Raw genomic sequence first — 23,305 nt, forward strand, 5'->3', positions numbered from 1 at the left:
CTCCTCAATATCTTGGGTCATTGACAGAGGATGTGGTACTCACATTTGTACTGATGTGAAGGACTAAGGCAGAGTAGAGTGCTCGCCAAGGAGAGGTGGACCTACGAGTTGGAAATGGAGCACATGTGGCTGCATTGGCTGTAGGGACTTACTGTTTATCTTTGCCTACGAGCCTATTATTGGAACTACATAACTGTTATCACGTACCTTCTATTTCCAAAAATATTATTTCAATATCCTCTTTGGATAATATAGGGTATCATTTTGAGATATCTAATGGATTGTTGTCCTTTGGTTTGAATGGCATTCTATTTGGAATTGTAAGGTTATAATGAATTATATGTTCTTGATTTAAACAATAAAGATATTCCTACCATTGAACCAAGAAAGCTAAACATAGCGATCAAAACTAGACATATCTCTAGCATTGTAGATTGTGTCATGTTAATAAGACTCGCATTGCAAAACTTCAAAGGGATGGAGTTTTGGACCCTTTTGATTTTCAATCATTTGAGTATGCGAGTCATGCCTGTTAGGCAAGATGACCAAGCTCCTTCACAAGACAAGGTGAAGGGCTATTAGCTGTTAGGCATCATCCATAGTGATGTATGTGGTCTACTAACAGTTGAGGCCAGAGGTGGATATTCATACTTCATCACATTTACTGATGATTTCAGTAATATGGCTATGTCTACCTTATGAGAAATAAACTGAAGCCTTTGATAAATTCAAGGAATTCAGAAATGAAGTACAGAATATGTTGGGCAAAAGTATAAAAGCTCTTCGTGTCGGATCGAGGAGGTGAATACTTAAGCTCAGGTTTTTCAGAGTACCTGAAGGAATGTGGGATAGTATCACAGTCACCCCTCCTTATACACTCACACAATGGAGTGTCTGAAAGGAGGAACAGGACCTTACTTGACATGGTTAGGTCCATGATGAGTTTTAGTGATTCACCTGCATCGTTCTGGGGTTATGCCCTAGAGACTGCAACTCACGTTTGAACCGTGTGTTGTCAAATTCTATAGATAAGACTCCATATGAGCTATGGAGTGGGCGAATGCCCAACTTGTCTTATCTAAGGATTGGGGTTGCGAAGCTTATGTTAAGAAATTGACTTCGAACAAGCTGGGCCTAAAATCTTGTAATATATATTTGTAGGGTATCCAAAGAGACCAAAGGATATTATTTCTACACCACCCAGAAGAGTGCAAAATTTTTGTTGCTCGATCTGGTGTCTTCCTAGAAAAGGAATACTTTCTAAGAAGTACTAGTGGGAGAAAAGTATAACTCGGTAAAGTTCTAGAACCACAAGTATACTAGACGAAGGACGGGATGATGCGCCACAAGAAGTGGTTGAGCATCATAAGGAGGTTGCTCCACAACTTGTGGATCAAATGAACCACCTCAAGTAGCATAGGAGCTACGTAGATCTGGAGAGTATGCCATGAGCCCAAGAGATACGGTTATCTCATGACTCAACAGGGTGACGTACTAGTCTACCAAGACGATGAACCCAGAACCTCGAAGATGCTATATCAGATCTAGATTCCATTAAAGGCTTGAAGCCATGAAATCTGAGATGACTCTATGTACCAGACCAAGTGTGGTCTCTAGTGGAACCACCTAGGGGTAAACCCATAGGGTGTAAATGGGTCTTCAAGAAGAAGACTGACATGGATGGCAATGTGCATACTTATAAAGCACGACTGGTTGCCAAAGGTTTCAAACAAATTCATGGGGTTTCAAACAAATTCATGGCTTGACTATGAGGAAACCTTTCCCGGTTGCCTTGATTAAATCCATCCGGATTATGCTTGCAATTGCTGCATATCATGACTATGAGATTTGGCAAATGGATGTCAAAACTACTTTCCTGAATGGAAACCTTGAGGAGGATGTGTATATGACACCCTGATGGTTTCATTCTTGATAGTCAAGCTAAAAGGTATGCAAGTTGCAGGATCCATTTATGGACTCAAGCAAGCTTCAAGGAGTTGAACATTTGTTTTGATGAAACCGTAAAAGAATTTGGTTTTTTCAAGAGCGAAGATGAGCCTTGTGTTTACAAGAAAGTGAGTGGGAGCGTAGTAGCATTCCTAGTGTTGTATGTCGATGACATACTTATGATTAGGAATGAATACCGAACTTGCAGTCGGTAAAGACTTGGTTATCCAAGTGCTTCTCCATGAAGGACTTAAGGGAAGCAGCCTACATCCTTGAATAAAGATCTATCATGATAGATCATATAGGTTGCTTGGCCTAAGTTAGAGTGTTCAGTATGGAAGAATCCAAGAAGGGATTTCTTCTAATGTCACGTGGTGTTTATCTCTCTAAGGATTGTGTCCTAAAACATAAGATGAGAGAGATAGGATGAAGAGGATCCCATATGCATCAGCAATTGGATCCATCATGTATGCCATACTATGTACACGGATTGATGTCTCATGTGCTTTGAGCACCTGTAGTATATCTCAATCGGATCTAGGTGAGCGTCCAGATGGCTGTCAGGAACATTCTTAAGTACCTGAAGAGGACTAAAGATAGTTCCTGGTTTATGGAGGGGAAAGATAGTTCACTATAAGAGGATACAGTGATGCTAATTTCCAAACGGACAAAGATGTTATTGATTGCAATCAGGGTTTGTATTTTGTCTCAACGGCGGTGCAGTGAGCTGGAAAGCTCCAAGCAAAGCACTGTACGAACTCTACAATGGAGGCCGAGTATATTGCATTGTCAGATGCGGCCAAGGAGGCAGTCTAGATTGGAAGTTCATTACTGAACTTGGTGTGGTTCCTACGTTGTTGATCCTATAGACATCTATTGTGACAACATTGGAGCAATTACTCAAGCCAGGGAACCACTGTCTCATCAGAAGTCCGACACATACTCAGACGATTCCATCTTATCAGGAGATAATTGAGAGGAAAGACATGTAGATTAGTAAAGTGCATACTGACGACAATCTCGCAGATCCACTGACAAAGCCTCTATCGCAGTAGAAGCATAAAGGCACTTGAGATCATTTGGTATTAAATACATGAATGATTGGCTATAGTGCAAGTGGGAGATTGTTAGAGTAGATGCTCTAGAGCCAATCAATTATTGTAGAATTGACTCTTTGTAATAATGTTCATTAATCAACAAAAGGCATTTTATTCTATATCGTATAAATCATTATTATTGCAATATGTATTGATATATGTCCTCAGAATGGTAGAACCATGACGAGGGTATCAAGTGTTTCAAATCTTGATAGTAAGAACCATATGAGCACATATGGTAGCCATTCTAGAAACGTCCGTAGCCCCAGTATTATTCTAAAGTAAAGGCACAGATAATACGGTAAGGCTATCATAGTGTTGAACGACCCTGTCGAGAGGCAGTGACTAATCTCACTTGTCAAGGTTGTCTGGTGACAACTTGGTGCAACATATGGGTGCTTGTTGTAGGCAGATATACCGCAGCAAGTTCACTGGACTGACCCACCAGAGGATTCCATATGGATGGTAACCCCAGTGTCTATGGTACAAATCTTCTAACGAATGGTGGTGCATGTGATCCTTAGACTTGAGATCACCGGAGCGTCTTGTGCACTGATTGGTGTAGTTTGACACTAGCCTAACGCAGTTCTATTCAGAGCTGTCAATACGGTGGTGATTGGCTGCATCAAGAAGTGTACCAAGACTACGGTGGATTGACAGAGGATTCATCACTCCCGAGTATGGGAGAATTTATCTCATGGCGCAATTTAGTATATGGCAATGACACTAAGACTGTGGCCACAGTGGGATTGAGTTGTTGCTCTATCCGGTTTATAATACAGGTCATTGGTCCAGAAACTAAATACATAATATCGAGAGTAACCAGAGGTTGACACTATCTCTATGCATCGTAGAGATAACGTATGATGAAAGGATCGAATTGTACGGTAACCATATCGTTGACAGGTAGCTACTTTCCTGAATCCGAATCTATCGGCTGACCATGATGCCTTGTTAGGGGCCAATATTGGTCTGTGTATTAGTGCGACGATTAATTGGTGTTAATCGCGATACTATACACTGTCGGTATGATGAGGAGCCTATGGGTCACGCACATAGAAGATAATTTAAGAGCCAGGAAGAAAGAAGGGCGTTTTCGTCTTTTTGGGCGAAAGGGTATTTTGGTAATTTCACAGTGCAATTAAATTTGCTGAGGTTGTAGCCTTTATTTAATTTATCAGAAAAATTAAATAAGTAAAATTACGTTTAAATATGTGTTCGTATATATTTAAATAAATTATCATTATTGTTAAATGTTAATATATATATTAATTATATATTAATTGATTTTAACTGAAGATAATGATGAATTAAAATAAATATCTAATTAGGGGGTGTTTGGAAACATGGGGTGTTTGGGTTGGAGCCCAAGCCCATTCCATATAAGAATATGACAAGTAAAATAACACTATAAAAGAAAAAGGTGTATGCGTTTTTAATTAAATTTAATTCATTCTTTGATTGAGAAAGAAAACACACAACCCCAAAACACTCTCTCCCACGCCACATTGCTATTTTGCTTTGAAATCAAATTCTTTTGATTTTTTTTTTTCTTGCTTCTTAAAGCTAAGGAGGATCTAACAAATCCCTCCTTAGTTCCTTGCAATTATCTTTGTGTGGACTACGTCGGTTCGATCCTACACTTGGGTCAGTAGCAAAAACGTTCAAGGACATAGTTAGAGGAGCCTCCAAACGTGCGTAAGATTATTGAACCTTGAATATGATTTTCTGCAGATTTAATTTGTATATATTGTATAAACTGTGATATTATACCCGGATCTTGGTTCTAAGGAACGATCCATGTCATTTATGTTTTTGCTTTCTACTGCGTAAGTGGGTCGTTCACTAACACAAACAACCTTAATATGTGAGAACTGTTACTACTTTTCGGTAGGGTCGTTCAATACTATGATAGTCTTAATGTATTATCTGTGTCCATGGTCAGATTAATACTAAGGCTATGAACATTTCTAGAACAGCCACTATATGTGATCATATGGTCCTCACAATTAAGATTTGAAACACTTTATTCCCTCGTCACACTTTATCCCTTTCCATGAGTTGGTGGTGCAGTAGCCTATCGCGCGCGCACTAGCCCCCCAGCGCATGCCTACTTGCCCCCCAGCGCATGTCTGCGTGCGCCTGCACCTGCAAATTGTCGGCCATGGCCGATCACTCAAAACCCCCATTCCACCACCATCCATTCTACCTCCTTGCCTCGAATAGCCTCCCTAGGGCCTGCCTTGGCCTCCAAGTTCTCTCTACATGGAAAGGGATTTCTAACTTGGTTGTTTTTCCTTTAATACCCGCCGAATGTGTTTCCTAATTTCCCTTTTTTAATTAACATATTTGTTTTCTCGTTCAGCTTCCTCCACTTAATCATTGATATAATTTGTAAATTAATTAAAAATAAACATTCAAGTGGTAAAATTTATTGGATGATTACACAAGTATCGCCTGTACAGCCATCCACGGAAAACTTTCTCTAGAAAAAAAAAAAAAAAAAAAAAAAAAAAAAAAAAAAAGATTAATTACAATCATAAGTACTGGACAAAAACATTTATTAAGAGGGAAAAAACCACAGTTTTTTTTTTTTTTTAAACACTTTGTGAATATTTTCTCTCAGGATGTATTAGCTGACATTACAAATATAATTAGTATGGTGAAGACTCCTAGTAAATTGAACAATGCACATGATGGAATTATCAGGTCCATGTATCAATATTGTGTACAAAGAAATGTCATTAATTTAAGCCCTGTTTTGACTTGTATAATAGCACCGATAACTACACCAAAAACAAGCCAAAAGAAACACATTTTACAATAGCATATCCAGAACACAACCGGCCAGGTTTAATTTCTGCTAAGCTGTAATGAATGTAGCTAATATTGCCGTCCTCTCAGCTACTTATAAATATTGTGAAATCATGCAATGCAAATTAAGGCAATTTAAGCAACAAGACAATGAAGCTAACATTATTTGCAAAGCTGCTTCTGTCTTTCTGCCTTTTGGCATCACTAAACTTTATTGAAGCCGATCAGGCTGATAACCTTCAAAAGCTGATAAAGTCTAAAAGATGGAGAAAAAAATTCGGGCAAATTCTCTAGAGGAATAATTGTGAAACAAGAGTATAGTCCTGTGTATATTGGGACTCAAGATGGTTCAATGGAACTTGACAAGATTATTGCATTGCCTGGCCAACCTAATGGTATAAACTTTAACCAGTACTCAAGTTATGTGACGGTTGGTCCTCACGCCGGAAGAGCATTGTTTTACTATTTTGTTGAGTCACCTCAAAATTCTTCAACCAATCCTTTGGTTTTGTGGCTCAATGCCTCAATGGAGGTAAATATATAATTAATAATATTTTTATGTTTAACTCAAACATAAATACAATATTGATTAGCAGATGTATGCTTAGAATTGGCATTATTTATCACATAGGGCACATTTGGATCGGGGGCATATAAGATAAAGGGGGTAATTTTTGTTTATTTTGTAAGATTCTGGTGTTTGGTTTGCGAGTAATAAAATATTGCGGATATCTTTTACCACAAATAGGGGTCGTTTGGATTCGGGGTAAATAAGATAACGGAGGTAATCTTTGTTTATTTTGCAAGATTCCTATCTTTGATTTGAAAATAATAAAATATTACAGTAATCTTTTATTACAAATATTGCTTACTGTTGGTAATGGGGGGGTAATTTTATTACCTTGTTAGAGGGTGTTATTAAAACATTACCGGGTTAATCTGTTTTTTCTACTTATTTTTCCCTTAATTAAAAACCATTTCAAACACAATTGCCCTCAAATGTCTACCAAATAACAATTACCCAGCCCCCCTAGATTTGAGAAATTAGCTAAAACACCCCAGCCACAAAAAAGTTTAAAAGTTAACAAAATACCCCCAGCCAGCCAAGATCACCACCGGTTGTGACTCACCACTGCCAACCGCCAGCGTCAGTTGCCATAATGGTGCACGACCGGTGGGATCTGGCTAGTTGTGCACCGGAAACGGCTAGATCTAGCGTTTCTATGGCTGTTTCATGGCCACATCTTTGGCCATGAAATGACCATAGATCTTGTCATTTTCCGACCATGGATTTGTGATACATGGCCATTTTCGGCTTTGCCAATGCCGACCGACCATATATGGCCAATCAAACACCATTCAATCGACTATCGATGGCGACCGGCGGTGGTGGCTAGCTGCCGACAGTGGCTTGGGGTGAGTAGGGTGATTTTGCTACAAATTAAAGTTTTATATGGCTGGTGTGTTTTAGAAAAATTTCAAATGTAGGGGGTTACAAGAAATGATTTCAAAAATAATAATAAAAAATACTATTATATTAATATTAAAAATGAGGGCAATTTAGTAATCAATATAACATATCCACCCATTTATCCTCCCAACCAAACATATTATTCACCAATTTATTCGAACCAACCAAACACATTTTCTAAACATTCACAGTGATCTTTTAGGTGATCTTTATTTCCATTAATATAATATACCCGTATAATAAAACATTATATGATCCAAATGCCTCCATAGTGTTTATTATTGGTAATGTAGGGGGTCATTTGATACCCTCCCCCAAGGTTGTTATTAAAATATTACCAGGTAATTTGATTTTTATACCTATTTTGCCCTTAATTAAAAACCATTTCGAACACAATTGTCTTCAAATGTCTACCAAATAACAATTACCTAGACACCATACATTTGAAAAATTAGCTAAAACACCGCAGCCATAAAAAAGTTTAAAAGTTAACAAAATACCCCTAACCACCCAAGACCACCGCCAGCCGTTACTCACTATTGTCAACTGTCGGCATCAATCATCGTAATGGCACACAACTGGCTGGATCTGGTCGGTCGTGTGCCGGTAAGGCCTAGCCGTTTCTATGGTTGTTTCACAGCCAAAGATGTGGCCGTGAAATGGGCATAGATTTGGACTTTTCACGGCCACATCTTTGGCCGTGAAATGGCCATAGATCTGGCCATGAAACTGCCATGAATTTGTGATCCATGGTCAGAAATGGCTTTGCCAGCGCATGACTAGCCATATATGACTAGTCCTGTGCCATTCCGTCGACTGCCGGCGGTGATAGCTGGCAACCAGCAGTGGCTTAGGGTGGGTGAGAGTGATTTTGCTACAAATTAAAGTTTTATATGGCTGTGGTGTTTTAGCAACATTTCAAATGTAGGGGGTTAAAAAAATGATTCAAAAAATAATATTCTATTAATATTTAAAAGGGAGGACAATTTAGTAATCTACATAACATACCCACCCATTTATCCTCCCAACAAAACATATTATTCACCAATTTATTCAAACCAACCAAACACATTTTCTAAATATTCCCCATAACCTTCAAGGTGATCTATCTTGTAATTAATATAACATCTTCTTATAATAAAACATTATATGATCTAAACGCCCCATAGAGTTAAATGTATAATTATCATGGTCATCATGTTTTAAATATTATTTCCTCTCCTTCCATTTTCTCTAAAAATTTTCCTATCTTCTGGAAGGGAAACTAATCGAATCAAACTATTTCTGTTATTTGCAGGAACTGGATGTTCCTTACTTAGGTTTGGGGCTATGACTAAATTAGGACCTGTAACACCTCCTCTTTAGTACTATTCTTATAATACATACTATGTAGAGTATAGATATACGTAGCGTATGGAAAATAGTGGGCTAAAATTTTTCTTTACTCATAAAATATAATTCTTTACAAACTCAAAAGACTATGTATTTAAAAACTTTCTAATTAATACAAAATATCATAGCTGGTGGACAGTGGTGCCAAAACTCTTCGCTCCTTAACGTCCATCCGATCGCTGCTCCTATTTCCTGCAAAACAGAGAAGAACAATGGGATGAGCACAATAATGCTCAGTAAGTAAAACCTCTACTACCTGTCCCCGCAACTCACTCTTTGGTTCTTTCCTTACTCTACTGTTCTTCTATTTCTATTTCTCACTGTTATTCTCTTTCTTGCTAATACTATTATTCTCCCTTAACTCTGTTCTGCTCTTTTTTATTCTTTCTTTTTCTCTGTTCCTATTCTCTTTTCTCCTTCTCTTATTCTTACTCACCATGAAGGAAAAATCATGGTTCTCTTTTATTCTCATCATACTCACCATGAAGGAAAATCATGGTTCTCTCTCTTATTCTCGTTATACTCTCACTAACCATGGAAGAATTCATGGTACATGCATGTATGAGAGGTACATGCAATTAATGCAAAAGAATTGCATGTTTCTTTCTTTTACTCTCTATTCTTACTGGCTCAAACTCTCTCATTCTTCCTCATACTCTCTCTCTTTCTATCTCATTTTTTCTCAAGCTTTCTCATTCTTTCTCATTCTTAATTCTCTCTATTATCTCATTCTCATTTTTGTTTCTCTTTCTCATAAATCATTTCTACTAACTCGCTCTTTAGTAGTCACAACCTCATCTTACCGGAGGCACGGCCGGGACTCACTCCCACTCTACGTGACTTCTACTCATTCTAGCAGATCGGACTCGGTTATGCATGGATTCGGAACCCTTGGCCATGTGAGTGTGTAATCTCTCTCTCGGGTACTCGGGTATAGCCCTCACCCACATGTACTCTCACGGGCTACACCACTTCTCTTTCTTATACTCATGCCGCTCTCTCAATGCGGCGTACATGCGGGAATACTCTACCCATTACTCACGGGTTCCCCATCGCATAACCTACTCTATGCTCTTATCTCTTTCTTATTCTTTCTCATGTTTGCTCATCTCTTTCTCAAGCTAGTACTCATACTCAAGCTAGTACTCATAATATAGCTTAACTCTTAGCTTTTCTCATCTCTGTTCTCTTTCTGTTTCTGTTCTTTCTCATTCTTACTCATTGGAATGTCACGACCTCATCTGACCAGAGGCACGGCTGGGCGCTACCACTCTACGTGACTTCAAATCATTACACTACCGATCGGATTTGGTCATGCATGGATTCGGAACCTTTGGCCATGTGAGTGTACATGCTTTCTCTCTCTCTCTCTCTCTCTCAAATGTCACGACCCCTTCTTACTGGAGGCACAGCTGGAACCTCATGTTCCACTCTACGTGACGGTCACGGCCTCATCTGATCGAAGGCACGGCTGGGGATCACAAAGCACCCACTCTCGTGACTCTACTCGTCACTCACAGGTTCCCCATCGCACAACTTACTCTATTCTCTTCTGTAGCACTTTTCTCTCTTTTATTCGCTAGTGCTCAATCTCTCTTTCTCTTTACTGTCAAAGTATTCTCATTCTCTTTACTCTTAAGAGTTGCTATTCTCAACATTCTCTACTCTTTCTCACTCAAACTATTACTCATAGTATAGCTTATACTAAAAATTCTCTACTCTTAAGCTAGTACTCATAAGGTAGCTCATATTCAACATTCTCTATTCTTTCTCAAACTACTTCTCAATGTAAAATTAATGCATATGGATGGTTCATACTCATTAATGCACTTATGACATGTCAAATGCAATATGGCTCTAAAATCGTCATTCTGCACAGGTCACACTAAAAAGGGCATAACTTGCGTTATACACATCGGATTGCTACAATTTTGGTCTCGTTTTAAAGCTTAGAAACAGGGCTATAACTTCTATGTTTTGGTCTCAGCCAGTTCAATCCGTAAGATGCCCAAAAATCACTTAGAAAGTCATAGAAGTGATAGGGCAGATTTCACCTAGGCATTTTATCAAGCAACTCATGTGCATAAAAACACTCTACTAAAATTACTACTATACTTCATTCTCTAGCCATCCAAAACAGGAGAAAACTCCCTCATATAACCATAATCCCTGTCAAGAAAAGCACTTCCAAAAAAAGTTTACACAACATCCCTCAAACTTCATCTCAAACTCATCACACATTAACACTTCCCATAAAGGAAATATCCAACAAACATAACATAAATACTCTTCTCAACTCAATTCCTCAACAAATAGACATACATCTCTACTCAATTTCTCAACAAGCATCATATATACATGCATAAATAAAATCTCTACTTAAGAATTTCTTAAACTTTAGCTTGAGTTGGATTTACTTACCTCATACTTGAGTAGTCTCCACTAAAGCTCTCTACTCTTGTTGGATCATAACTTTCCCTTATTTCCTAAGCATAAACTTAGTAAGAACTTAACCCTTACATGAATAAAATTCATCTCTAAAGTAGGGATTCTTACCTCTTCTTGCTTAGGATCACTTCTTTGTCAAATTCCAACTCAAAACTCTCAAAAATCCCTTGGAAGATTGAATAAGGAATTGAGAGAAAATGGGAGATGAAGAGGCGGTGGAAATGGGTGAAATGAATGGGTTTAGAGAACTCAACCCTTATTAGCTCATATAATATACACTCTTTCCCATTTTGCCCTTACTCTTTCTTGAAAATTCCACCTTTATCCTTTAACTCTTTACAAACTCACCCCCATTTTACACTATTCTCCATGAAATTTCCTTACATTTTACTGCCCACTTTTCCTGCTAATTAGGGGTAGAATGGTCATTTTACCCCTATGAAGAATTCTCTAGAAAACTCAAGGAACAGTCCAGAACTGACACCACCAACACAGAACCAACATCGCCGCGGCGAAGCTTTTTCCTCGCCCTGACGAAGGCTGTAACTCCAAAATCCGCCAAGTCCTCAATCAAACCCAAAACATCAACTCAACCAAAGGCCAACCAAACAACATGAGCAATATACAAACTCATTTAGGGGCAATTCAGTAATCCTTTAGGCCATACCATAAACAATGGCTACGTATTTCAAGTGGGGTGTTACATGACCCTTCAGAGTTAATCATGATGGCAAAACACTATTTCAAAACGACTATGCATGGAATAATGGTAAGCTAATATATCATTATCATTCATTCATATTTAACTTTCCACTTTATTTTTGCATGCACAAACAACCATAATATATACTTATTTAGTGTTTAAAAAAAAAATGTCAATGGCAAACGTAATCTTCTTGGAATCTCCGACTGGAGTTGGCTTTTCATATTCAAATACATCTTCAGACTATGACCACTCAAGTGATAATACTACTGCAACCGATGCCTATACATTTATTGTAAACTGGTCGAAGAGGTTCCCTCAATATAAAACAAGGGATTTTTTCATAACTAAGGAGAGCTACGCGGGTCACTACGTCCCCAAGCTTGCAAACACTATTCTACTCCAAAATACATACTCAAATCTGTTGATGTAGTGATACCTTGCTGGAAATGCATCAACATTGCAGGTTCGGTTGATTTGTTTTTTGAAACCTATTGAAGATAGTTTACTACAGTGGTCCAACGTGCATGGCTGTAATTTTTAAGTGTATTGTAGTTGAATGGCTTAAGTGTAATTAAGTTAGTATTATGGTGTGTATTGTGTATGAAATATTAGTTGTTGAGTTTAAATTTAAATTTGTAATGTCTGCTATAGTTGTTGAATCAGCAGAGAGTTGTTAAGCTAATGTTTATATTGATCAACTTCAATGAAAAGAGATAGACTTTTGCATTCATGCTTTGAGTCCTTTTTATCTTTCCTTTGCATTCTCCGGCCAAGAACCATCAAATGGTCTCAAAGCCACTTACAAAAATCAAAAACTTATTACAACCAATCATCAACAACAACTCAAGAACACCTTCCATCTTCAGCAAAAAGACCAACCTGCATTTTCCCATCTCTCTTCTCTGCGATAGACACAAAACAGAGACATGGCAACCCAATCTGCTTTGATGGCACCATCGGTGTTCAATGGGGAACACTACCACATATGGGCTGTTAAAATGAAGGCTTTCCTATGGAGACAGAGACCGTGGTAGTACATGGAAGAAAATAGGTAGCCACCTCCATTAGGACAGAATCCCACTTTGAATCAAATGAGATTGCATGAGGAAGAAACAGTCAAAGCACCAAGAGCTCTCTCTCACATTCATACAGCCGTGACTGACCTTGTATTCACAAGGATCATGGCATATGAGACCTCAAAGGAAGCAAGGGATAAGCTGAAAGAGAAGTATATGGGTAGCACCACAACAAGAAACATGCAGGTGCTTAATCTAAGGAGAAAATTTGAGATGCAAAGGATGCAGGAATCAGAAAAAGTCAAAGATTATGTTGATAGATTAATGAGTGTTGTCAACAAAATAAGGCTGATGGGAGTGGAGTTGACAAATAGAAGAGTGGTGGAAAAGATTTTGGTGAGTTAGCTGGAGAGATTTGAGTCCAAAATCTCTTCCCTTGAGGACTCTAAGGACATGACTCAGATCACATTGACTGAGCTTATTCATGTTCTCCAAGCTCAAGAGCAAAAAAGGCTCTTGAGCAAGAAGACACAAGTGACGGAGCAATGGAGGCAAACCTGCATAAGGACAAACTAGGAGGCATGCTGGGGATAAAAAAAAAGGGAAAGAAAAGAGTAGCAATCAATGGGAGAAGTCAGGTGGAGTGAAGGAATTTTCAGCTTGCACTCACTGTAAAAGGAAAGGACATTCAGAGAGGAGGTGCTGGTTTAGACCAGGGATACAGTGCAGAAGCTGTAAACAATTTAGGCACATTGAGAGGGTTTGTAAGAACAAGGGAAGCCAGCTAACAAAGCAAGCTAAGGTTGGAGAAGACCAGCAGCAATGTCAAGAGGTTGAACAACTTTTTGTGGCCACTTGTTACATAGAACAAACCAACAATGAAGCTTGGCTAATTGATAGTGGTTGCACCAACCATATGGCTACAAACCTGCAAAGTTTAATTAACCTGGACAGCTCATATTATTCCAAACTTAAAATAGGGAATGGTGAGTTCATGGAGGTCAAAGGCATAGGAGATGTTGTTGTCCAAACCTGGTCATGTATCAAGATCATTTCTCATGTATTGTATGTGCCTAGGATTAGCCAAAACTCATTAAGTGTTGGGCAAATGTTAGAGAAGGGCTATTCTCTACATTTCCAAAATCAAGCATGCACCATATTAGATCCTAAAAGGGCTGAATTAATGTGTGTAAAAATGCTGGGAAAAAGCTTCCCAGTTGAGTGGAAAAACTCCAACAACTTAGCTTTATCAACTAGGCTGGAAGAGTCAGAAATCTAGCACAAAAGACTTGGCCACTTCTACTACAATGGCCTCAAAAAGTTAAAGAATAAGAATATGGTCCAGGACTTACCTGAGATTGAAGAGAAGAGTACCCTCTACAATGCTTTCCAACTTGGCAAACTAAGCAGGCCCCCATTTCCCTTGGATCGGGCTTGGAGAGCAATAACAAAACTCCAGCTGATCCATACTAATGTTTGTGGCCTTATGCAGACTAAATCAATAAGTGGGAGAAGGTATTTTGTACTCTTCATAGATGACTTCACACAGATGACATGGGTATAATTTTTGAAGCAGAAAAATGAGGTTCCTACTGTGTTCAAAAATTTCAAACTGTTGGTGGAGAATCAGGCTGGAACAAAGATCAAATCCATAAGAAGTGATAATGGAACTGAATATACATCAAGAGAATTCAGTTCAATTTGTCAAGAAGCTGGAATTAGGCACCAATTTACCACACCATACACCCCACAGCAAAATGGGGTCAGTGAGAGAAGAAATAGAACCATCATGGAGATGGCTAGGTGTATGATTGCAGAGAAGCAACTCCCTAAGAGGTTCTAGGCCAAGGCTATCAATACAGGAGTTTATCTCCTGAATAGACTGCCAACTAATGCAGTCAAGGGAAAAACTCCAGTTGAGGCTTGGAATGGAATTAAACCAGCAACGAGCTACTTGAAAGTGTTTGGGACCAGCAAGGAAGAGAACCAAGCTTGATGATAAAGCTGAGATTGGCATATTCATTGGCTATAACAACCAATCAAAAGGGTACAAAGTATACATCCTTGAGTCAAAGAGAATTGTGATAACAAGAGACTTAAAGGTGGATGAAAATGCAGTGTGGAATTGGGAGAGTAAGAAGATAGATGCTGACTACAAAGTGCAACAGCCAACCGAAAACTTATTTGAAGAAGTTGAAACTAAAGAGGATGAAGAACCACAAATTCGAGGGACCAGAACCTTGGCTGATGTATATGCAAGGTGTAATATGGCTATGCTTGAACCAAGAAACTATGCTGAAGCTGCTGAATCAAAAGCTTGGAGGAATGCAATGCAGGAGGAGATATCTATGATTGAGAAAAAAAATACCTAGAGGCTTGTTGACAGACCTGAAAACAAAAAAATAATTCAGGTAAAGTGGATTTACAAGCTAAAGGTTAATCCTGATGGTACAGTCCATAAACATAAGGCAAGACTTATGGCAAAAGGATTTGCACAGCAGCAAGGGGTGGATTATTTTGACACATTTGCTCCGGTGGCTAGACATGACACTATTAGATTGATCCTTACTATGGCAGCCCAATTTGGTTGGAAAATTTTCCAACTTGATGTCAAGTCAGCATTCCTGAATGGTTGCTAATGCGTGCAAATGCAACATCTAATTTTACCTCACTAAATTTTAATGCAAAGTCGTGTAGTAACAAAGAGCAAGTAAGGGTCTTTCCCGCAGAGGATTTGTGAACTTAATTAATTATTTACTTCTAACGGGGTTTGTCACGAATTATAAAAATTCAAGAAAAACTATCAAACTAAAATTAAACAAAATAAAACTAGCAGACAATCACAAAAGAGATAAAATAAGAGAAATTGGATTGAAGGTTTATTCTCCACCACTAGACATGAATTACATATAATAAAAGCACTCTTTAACTTCCTGCCCTCTTGATCACATCAGCTTAGAAAATACCAAACGTTGATAAGTTGTATCTCTCCTTACTGAGTCGTTGGATTAGACACGGTCATAACCCAATTCCCTATTTATTAGATAACCTAGGATACGATCTCTAGATTCAAAGTAATAAAAGCATTAAGTTACGAGAGACCTACTGAATCAAGGCTAAACTCATATGATCGGTTTAGTTATCTTGAGTGATTACCCCCCATGTATGCAGGCATACACTTTACCACTAGTTATTTAGGTTAATAAAGCGATTCCGTACTAAACAACCTAAATTGGCATTAATAGATTAATCCTAACGATTTAATTGGCAACTTAAACAATTAGAAAAATTTAGTTAAACCCTATTTTCAGAGGAATAATCACATAACCAAGAAGGATCAAAAGATAAAACAATGCAGATTTTATTAATCACAAGACTTGTCTAGGGTTTTGAAATCACCCTCAATCACAAAAAAATTAGTTCTTCATGAATAAATATGAGAACATCATTGTATTATTCATAACAAATAATAATAACAAAGAAGAAGAAAAACTTAGTGAAACTTGGTTGGATTAATGAAGTTGATGATGGTCTCCTTCTTCTCCAAGCCTTCTTTAATCTCCATTTTTCTTAAGTTCTTGAATAATCTTTGTTCTCTCTTTTTTTATCTCTAAAATAATTCTCCTAAAATAATGCTAAAAGACTTCTATTTATATTCCACAAGGGTTAGGGTTTTGTTTTCCTTAATTCTAGTTAGTTTTGGACTTTTAAAACCTTATTTTCCCAGTCAAAAACGGAGGAAAAGTTCCCAGCTGTTGTGACTGTACCGCGGCACTATGCTACAGCACAATAGCTACTAGCAAAAGTGTGTCGTGGCACATTAGCTATAGGTCTTCTTCCTGCATCATTCCACTATTCTTCAAAGATGGTGATTTTTGAACTCGATAACGATGAAATTTGGAAAAGTGGTAAACATATGAAATGTAGCCTTTGAATCAACTTTCCAACGGTCTAAGATTTGTCTTAATCTGTGTTCTAAAGCTCAATATATTCTCAAAATACCGAGGCATGCTCAAGCTGGAACGTAATCTAGGATCTTCTCTTTACTTCAACTTCCATAACTTCTTCAATTCAACTCCAATTCTCAATCCATTTGTTTCTAGTCAGCACAAATTCTCTCGCCAACACACTCTCTCATCCGAATATTATTTTTTTAGCCTTATTCCCTAAAAAAACAACAAAAATACCTGTGATCCCGAAAAGTGCGTTTATGAAACAATTAAGTTAATTCATGCGAATTAATCCTAATTTCAAAGAAATGATGCCTATAAACCACTAAGTATAAGTGTATTTTCAAGCACTTATCGGTTGCTTGAGTGAGGAGAATTTTGTAGAACAACCTGAAGGTTATCAAGTGAAGGGTGAAGAAGGCAAAGTGTATTTGCTAGAAAAGGCCTTGTATGGCCTCAAGCAGACCTAGAGCCTAGTACAGCCATATAAATGATCACCTAAGTAGTCTAGGATATGTGAGAAGTCCTAATGAACATACTCTTTATGTCAAGGAAGCTAAGGGTGACTTGATTGTGGTATCTTTGTATGTGGATGATCTGCTGATTACAGGGAGCAATCCAGACCAGTTGAGCTAGTTTAAAAGGTCCATGCAATCTGAATTTGAGATGACAGACTTGGGGGAGATGACATATTTCCTTGGTATGCAGATTGTCCATTCCAACAATGAAATCTTTGTGTGCCAAGAAAGGTATGCAAATGAGGTGCTTATAAAGTTTGGCATGGAAAATTCCAAACCTGCAAATACTCCATTAGTTTCCAATCTGAAACTGAGCAAGAATGATGGTGAGAAAAGAGTGGATGAGGGACTGTTTAGAAGTCAGGTGGGATGCTTGCTATATTTAACAGCCACACGACCAGACCTGATGTTTGCAGCCAGCTATTGCTCTAGGTTCATGCGTTGCCCAAGTGAATTGCATTTTAGGGTAGCCAAGAGGGTGTTAAGATATGTGAAAGGAACTTCCAGTCTTGGTATTTGGTTCAGGAAGGTAGAAAAGCTGGTGTTGCTGGGCTATACTGACAGTGATTGGGGAGGATCACTTGATGACATGAAAAGCACATCAGGTTATGTATTTTATATCAATTCTAATGCAATTAGCTGGCTGTCAAAGAAGCAAGATACTGTGGCACATTCCACAGTAGAGGCAGAATATATTCTGCTGCAGCAGCTGTAAACAAAGTTGCTTGGCTTAGGAAAGTGCTGACAGATTTGAAGCAGAATCAGGAAAGGCCAACTCCAATTTTGTGTGACAACCAGTCAGCGGTTGCCATGGCCAAAAATCTAGTCCTTCACAGCAGGACCAAGCACATTAAGATAAAATTTCATGTTGTAAGGGAGGCTAAAAACAATGGAGAAGTTACCTTGATTCACTGTCGAGGTGAGGACCAAACTGCAGACATTATGACCAAAGCATTGCCTAAAGCCAAGTTTGAGAAACTTAGACTCAAACTTGGTGTTTCCAGCAAAGGTATCAAGGAGGAGTGTTGATGCAGTGATACGTTGCTGGAAATGCATCAACATTGCAGGTTCAGTTGATTTGTTTTTTGAAACTTGTTGAAGATAGTTTACTGCAGTGGTCCAACGTGCATGGCTGTAATTTTTAAGTGTATTGTAGCTGAATGGCTTAAGTGTAATTAAGTCAGTATTATGGTGTGTATTTTGTATGAAATATTAGTTGTTAAGTTTAAATTTAAATTTGTAATGTCTGCTGTAGTCGTTGAATCAGCAGAGAGTTGTTAAGCTAATGTTTATATTGATCAACTTCAATGAAAAGAGATAGACTTTTGCATTCATGCTTTGAGTCCTCTTTATCTTTCCTTTGCATTCTCCGGCCAAGAACCTTCAAAATCAAACTATAAATCTCAAAGGAATTGCGGTATGTATGGTTTTAATATTAATATTTGGTCACTCCAGTCCTTAAATCGATCAATTTTGAATAACTTATTGAATATGAGAATAACTATTTCAGGTTGGTAATGGAGTGATTAACTATATTACTGATGTAAAGGGGGATATTGATTATAGATGGACTCACGCTTTAATGTCAGACGAATCATACAAAGGCATCTACAAATACTGTGACTTTGTGAGTGGAAATATTTCGGATAAATGTGAGGACCTTTTGGAGACGGCATGGGATGTGATGGGAGATATAGATTATTACAACATTTATGCCCCAATTTGCCACGACGTGCATGTAAACAATGCCCAAGAGAACAATTCAATTGGTTCAGTAAGTCTTATAAATTGTCTTTGTCTTAATATAATGCACAGTTTTATTTTTCGAAAAAATCTTAAGAGTATCGTTGGTAACACATAATTCATACCATAAGCCAATAACTTTATGTTCTCCATAAATTTTTTTTTTTTTTCATTTATTTTAACATTCAGTATGATTAATAGTAATGATTTTATTGCTTATATAACATACATTTATTGGCATGTGGTACCACTAACACACTACCATTGTGACACTGCAGATTTTCTCTTTATTTATATATACATAGAAAAGACTCTTAGGAGAACATATTATGATATTTATATATACTGAATAAGAAAATTCAGTATCTCCCTAGACTTGAAAGTTTTAGCATAATATTCTGATGTATGAATTATCTTCTTTTTTCGGTTAGTTAATCACTTAAACAGCAAAATTTAGCAAACTCTAATCAGTACTATTAAACCAGACTTTTGAAAAAATGTGTGTGTGTGTGTGTGTGTGGAATATATATATCAAGCAGGTCAAGAACTTTTAAAACGTAAAACCTAATTTAAAAAGAAAAAAAAAAACCAAATTAGAAAGAAAAATTATAAAATATTTATCCAGAAATTAAGAGACAGACCTTTACTTTTCGCCGTTACATCAAGCAGGTGAAGAACTTTGATCCTTGCTCAAAACATTATGTGGAGTCTTATCTGAATATTCCAGAGGTTCAAGCCGCTCTTCATGCAAATCATACAAAATGGCAGGGTTGCAGGTATTCATGCAAAACATATAAGGATTTTGAACATTAAACATAAGCAATCAATTAGTAAACATTTGTTAGATCTTAATTAAGAAATAGTCATTGATTATTTGTCACACTAAACATATATAAACTATTGCTTTATCACTGTGCAGCGATGTAATTATTAGCAGGTGGAACGATATGCCCGTCTACTGTCCTACCCGTCATAAAGAATATCATGGCTAGCGGTGTAAGATTGTGAATATACAGGCAAGTACCAATCGATTAAATAATAAACTGAATAAATTAAATATATGGGAAGCACAAATTGAACGAAGCCAATTAAAATTAAAAGATGATTGATGTTGTGTGAGATTTTTCCATCAAGCTCGGTGAGTTGCGATGTATTAGATCGACCCAGAATTTGTCCGACTCTACTGGTTGTCCGATCCAACATAAGCTCGTCGACATATAGCTTGACCCAGCGCAAGCTAATTGCAAACAACCCAAATGATCATTTCAGATAATTTCAGATCCCAGATATTATGGGAATGACCAGATTAACAACAATCTCTACGCAATCACAGCGCCCAATTGCGAAAATATTGGAATTGCAGTTCAAATCAATTGTAATCCCTTTATTTTCGCTCTTTCCTTTGCAGAAACCTTGTATATAAACCCCGTCAAATGATGAAAAGGGGGTTAGAAATTTTCCATAGAACTCTCATTAAAAGCTCTCACAGCGAATATAAGAATAGTGGACATAGGCATAAGAGGTTACCTCACCAAACCACTTTAAAAAATTTATTGTCTTTTACTTTATTGCACTTATCATTCACCCATCGTTGATTATCCGTAATCACGCCCACATCCGTTCTGATTTCACCAAGGTCAATCAAATCTCTCTGGTTGGTGCAAATTTTCGTATCAACATTTTGGTGCCAGAAGGAGGGCACTCGCCAACATCTTGGAAATTCCGACGAATAGCTGCAGCAACCTACTCAATTCAGGCTTGCGATGGTGCGTACCCGATTAAAGACTACCACCGGAAACCATGAAAATGTGGAAACCACCCATCAAGAGATGAAACAGGACGCCACTGGATGTCGACCACCTGTACCGCCAACTCTACATGTCACAAATAACCAGGGGGCATGGATGTCAAAACCCAAAAACGGCCAGCTGATGGAGATGATCAAAACAATGGTTGCATAGGCAGTGCAACAAAACGTAGTTGACCTGAGAAACCAACAGCCAATTGCCCAGAACCTTGACTAGCCATGCTTCGTCAATGTCTCCCTAACAGGCATGAATTCAGCAGGTGGCCAGTCTGACTCATCAGCGCCGAGAGGCAACTGATACCCCCGTTGTCATAAACTCCACTCCACTCATGAGTGTGAGTCCCGTAGGCAAACTAACCCCAAGAGGCGGCTAAAGAAGCAACCACTGGGTGAGAACGAAGGCAATGGTCACCCCTGAGATGCCCAGCGATATCCCTAGCGTCAGCGTGCCGATCTTAATCCATGCCCGAGACAGGCTCAATCCTCGCAAGCTTGTGAGAGGTGTCATGTACGCCAGTCTGGCAATGACCAATTTTTCGGTTATAACCGACATCATGAGCAACGCACCGACAAGAATGATAGCACCTATCAGCCTAGCCATCATGACTCAACTTCGCACATCAACGCACGCAATGGAGGGGCTTCGCAAGCCACAAACTTGTGAACTCACTTGCTCAAAGTAAGGCTAAATCGAGCCAACCAAGGCAACCATAATGAAGATTTAGATCGCATGCAAAAAATGCTCGATAATCTAAGGGCCCGCTAGAACGGCGTAATGGAAGAAATAGTAAGTTCCCCCTTGACGAATGAGGTTCTCCAGTCCCCACTTCCATAGGGATTCAAGGCGCCAGAGAGTAAATTCGACGGGAGAGGGGACCCTAGAGACCACCTCGACAATTTCAATGACCTGATGGAGCTGCACCAAGTCTGTGACTTGGCAAAGTGTCGTTGCTCTGCAATCACATTAGTAGGGGATGCCAAGAAGTGGTATAAGAGACTTAAAGCAAACTCCATCAGTTCTTGGAAACAATTCCCCTCGCTGTACCTACAACAATTTCAAGCAAGGAGACAATTCGCAATGCACCTCAACTACTTGAGCAACATTCACTAGGAGAGGGATGAAACACTAACCTTGTATTAAATGAGGTTCCAGAATGAACAAGCAAAGGTTACGGATGCACCAAGGAGCCCATCCAAACTTTGTTGATTGCATGTATTAGGTCGAACATAGAGCTATGGAAAGAGCTCCAGAGTGAAGATCACGTGAGCCTGGCCAAGTTTTACCAAATGGCTGCAAAACACCAGTGAGTGGGCAGCTCTTTGGTAGCGTTGGCCAAAAGCTCAACGCAAGAGGCCCTAGATAGGCGATAGGATCACCCATCAGACAAGCATGGGGGTCAAGACCGCAATGATAAGGATCACAATAGATAACCGTAGGGACAGGCAACCCTTCCTGTGATATGCAGAATATACTTCTCTCATGCGAGATATAGCTCACATCTATGAAGTCTCCCGTGAGGCAAAGAGATTGCCTGCCTCAGAAAGGATGACGAGGGCTCTAAGCAGAAGAGATCAGCAAAAATATTATTGATACCACCGGGACATTGGGCACAACACCAATGAATGTTAGGCCTTGAAGGATGCCATCGAAGACCTGATAAGAAAGGGCCACCTAAAGGAATTCATTAAGACGACACCAACTCACGAAAATCCTAGCAAAAAAATTAACCAGGTCTGAAACCAGGACCAAAACTAGGCCCGACAAGCTCCGCTAAACACCAACAATGAAGTCTGGGTGGGCATGATCTACGGGGGGCCTGTTATAGTAGGGAGCTCAAGGCGTGCTCACGAGCAGTATGCTCGGGAGGCAAGAACAGACTCGGTGCCCTAGATAATGAGTTGTGAACAGAAGCCACCCAAGTGGCCTAGACAAGAGAGCGAGGTAGTAGTGCTCATAATTGAGGAATGTGAAGAATCCCCTCGCCACAATCATGACATGATCCTAATCATGGCTAGAAACGGCAATGCCCTAATACAGAGGGTAATGGTCGATAATGGGAGCACAGGAAACATCATTTTCTAAGGAGCTTTCTAAGGAATGAGGTTCACAGAGAGAGACCTGAAGGTGTGCCCTTCACCACTCTACGAATTTACCAGGGACAACCTGGTTCCTAAGGGGACAATCGACCTCTCCGTGAATCTAGGGACGAAACCTAAGATCAAGACGGTGATGGCCGAATTTATAGTGGTAGACTACCTAACCACATACAATGTCATCCTCAAAAGGCCAATCTTAGATGACTTGAGCGCAGTCATATCAGTGCGCTGCCAAGCAATGAGGTTTCCGACTCTTGGGGGAGTCATAACGATCAAAAGCTGCATAAAGAATTCTTGGG

At 38.8% G+C, this 23,305-nt stretch overlaps 1 pseudogene; it reads left to right on the forward strand.

The window, feature by feature from the left end:
• The first annotated feature begins 6,008 nt into the window (after positions 1-6,008).
• LOC116106104 lies at positions 6,009-19,915 on the forward strand (annotated as a pseudogene).
• The last annotated feature ends 3,390 nt before the right edge of the window (positions 19,916-23,305 follow it).

The sequence above is a fragment of the Pistacia vera genome, unplaced genomic scaffold (genome assembly GCF_008641045.1).
Source record: "Pistacia vera cultivar Batoury unplaced genomic scaffold, PisVer_v2 Contig51, whole genome shotgun sequence".
Lineage (NCBI taxonomy): Eukaryota > Viridiplantae > Streptophyta > Magnoliopsida > Sapindales > Anacardiaceae > Pistacia > Pistacia vera.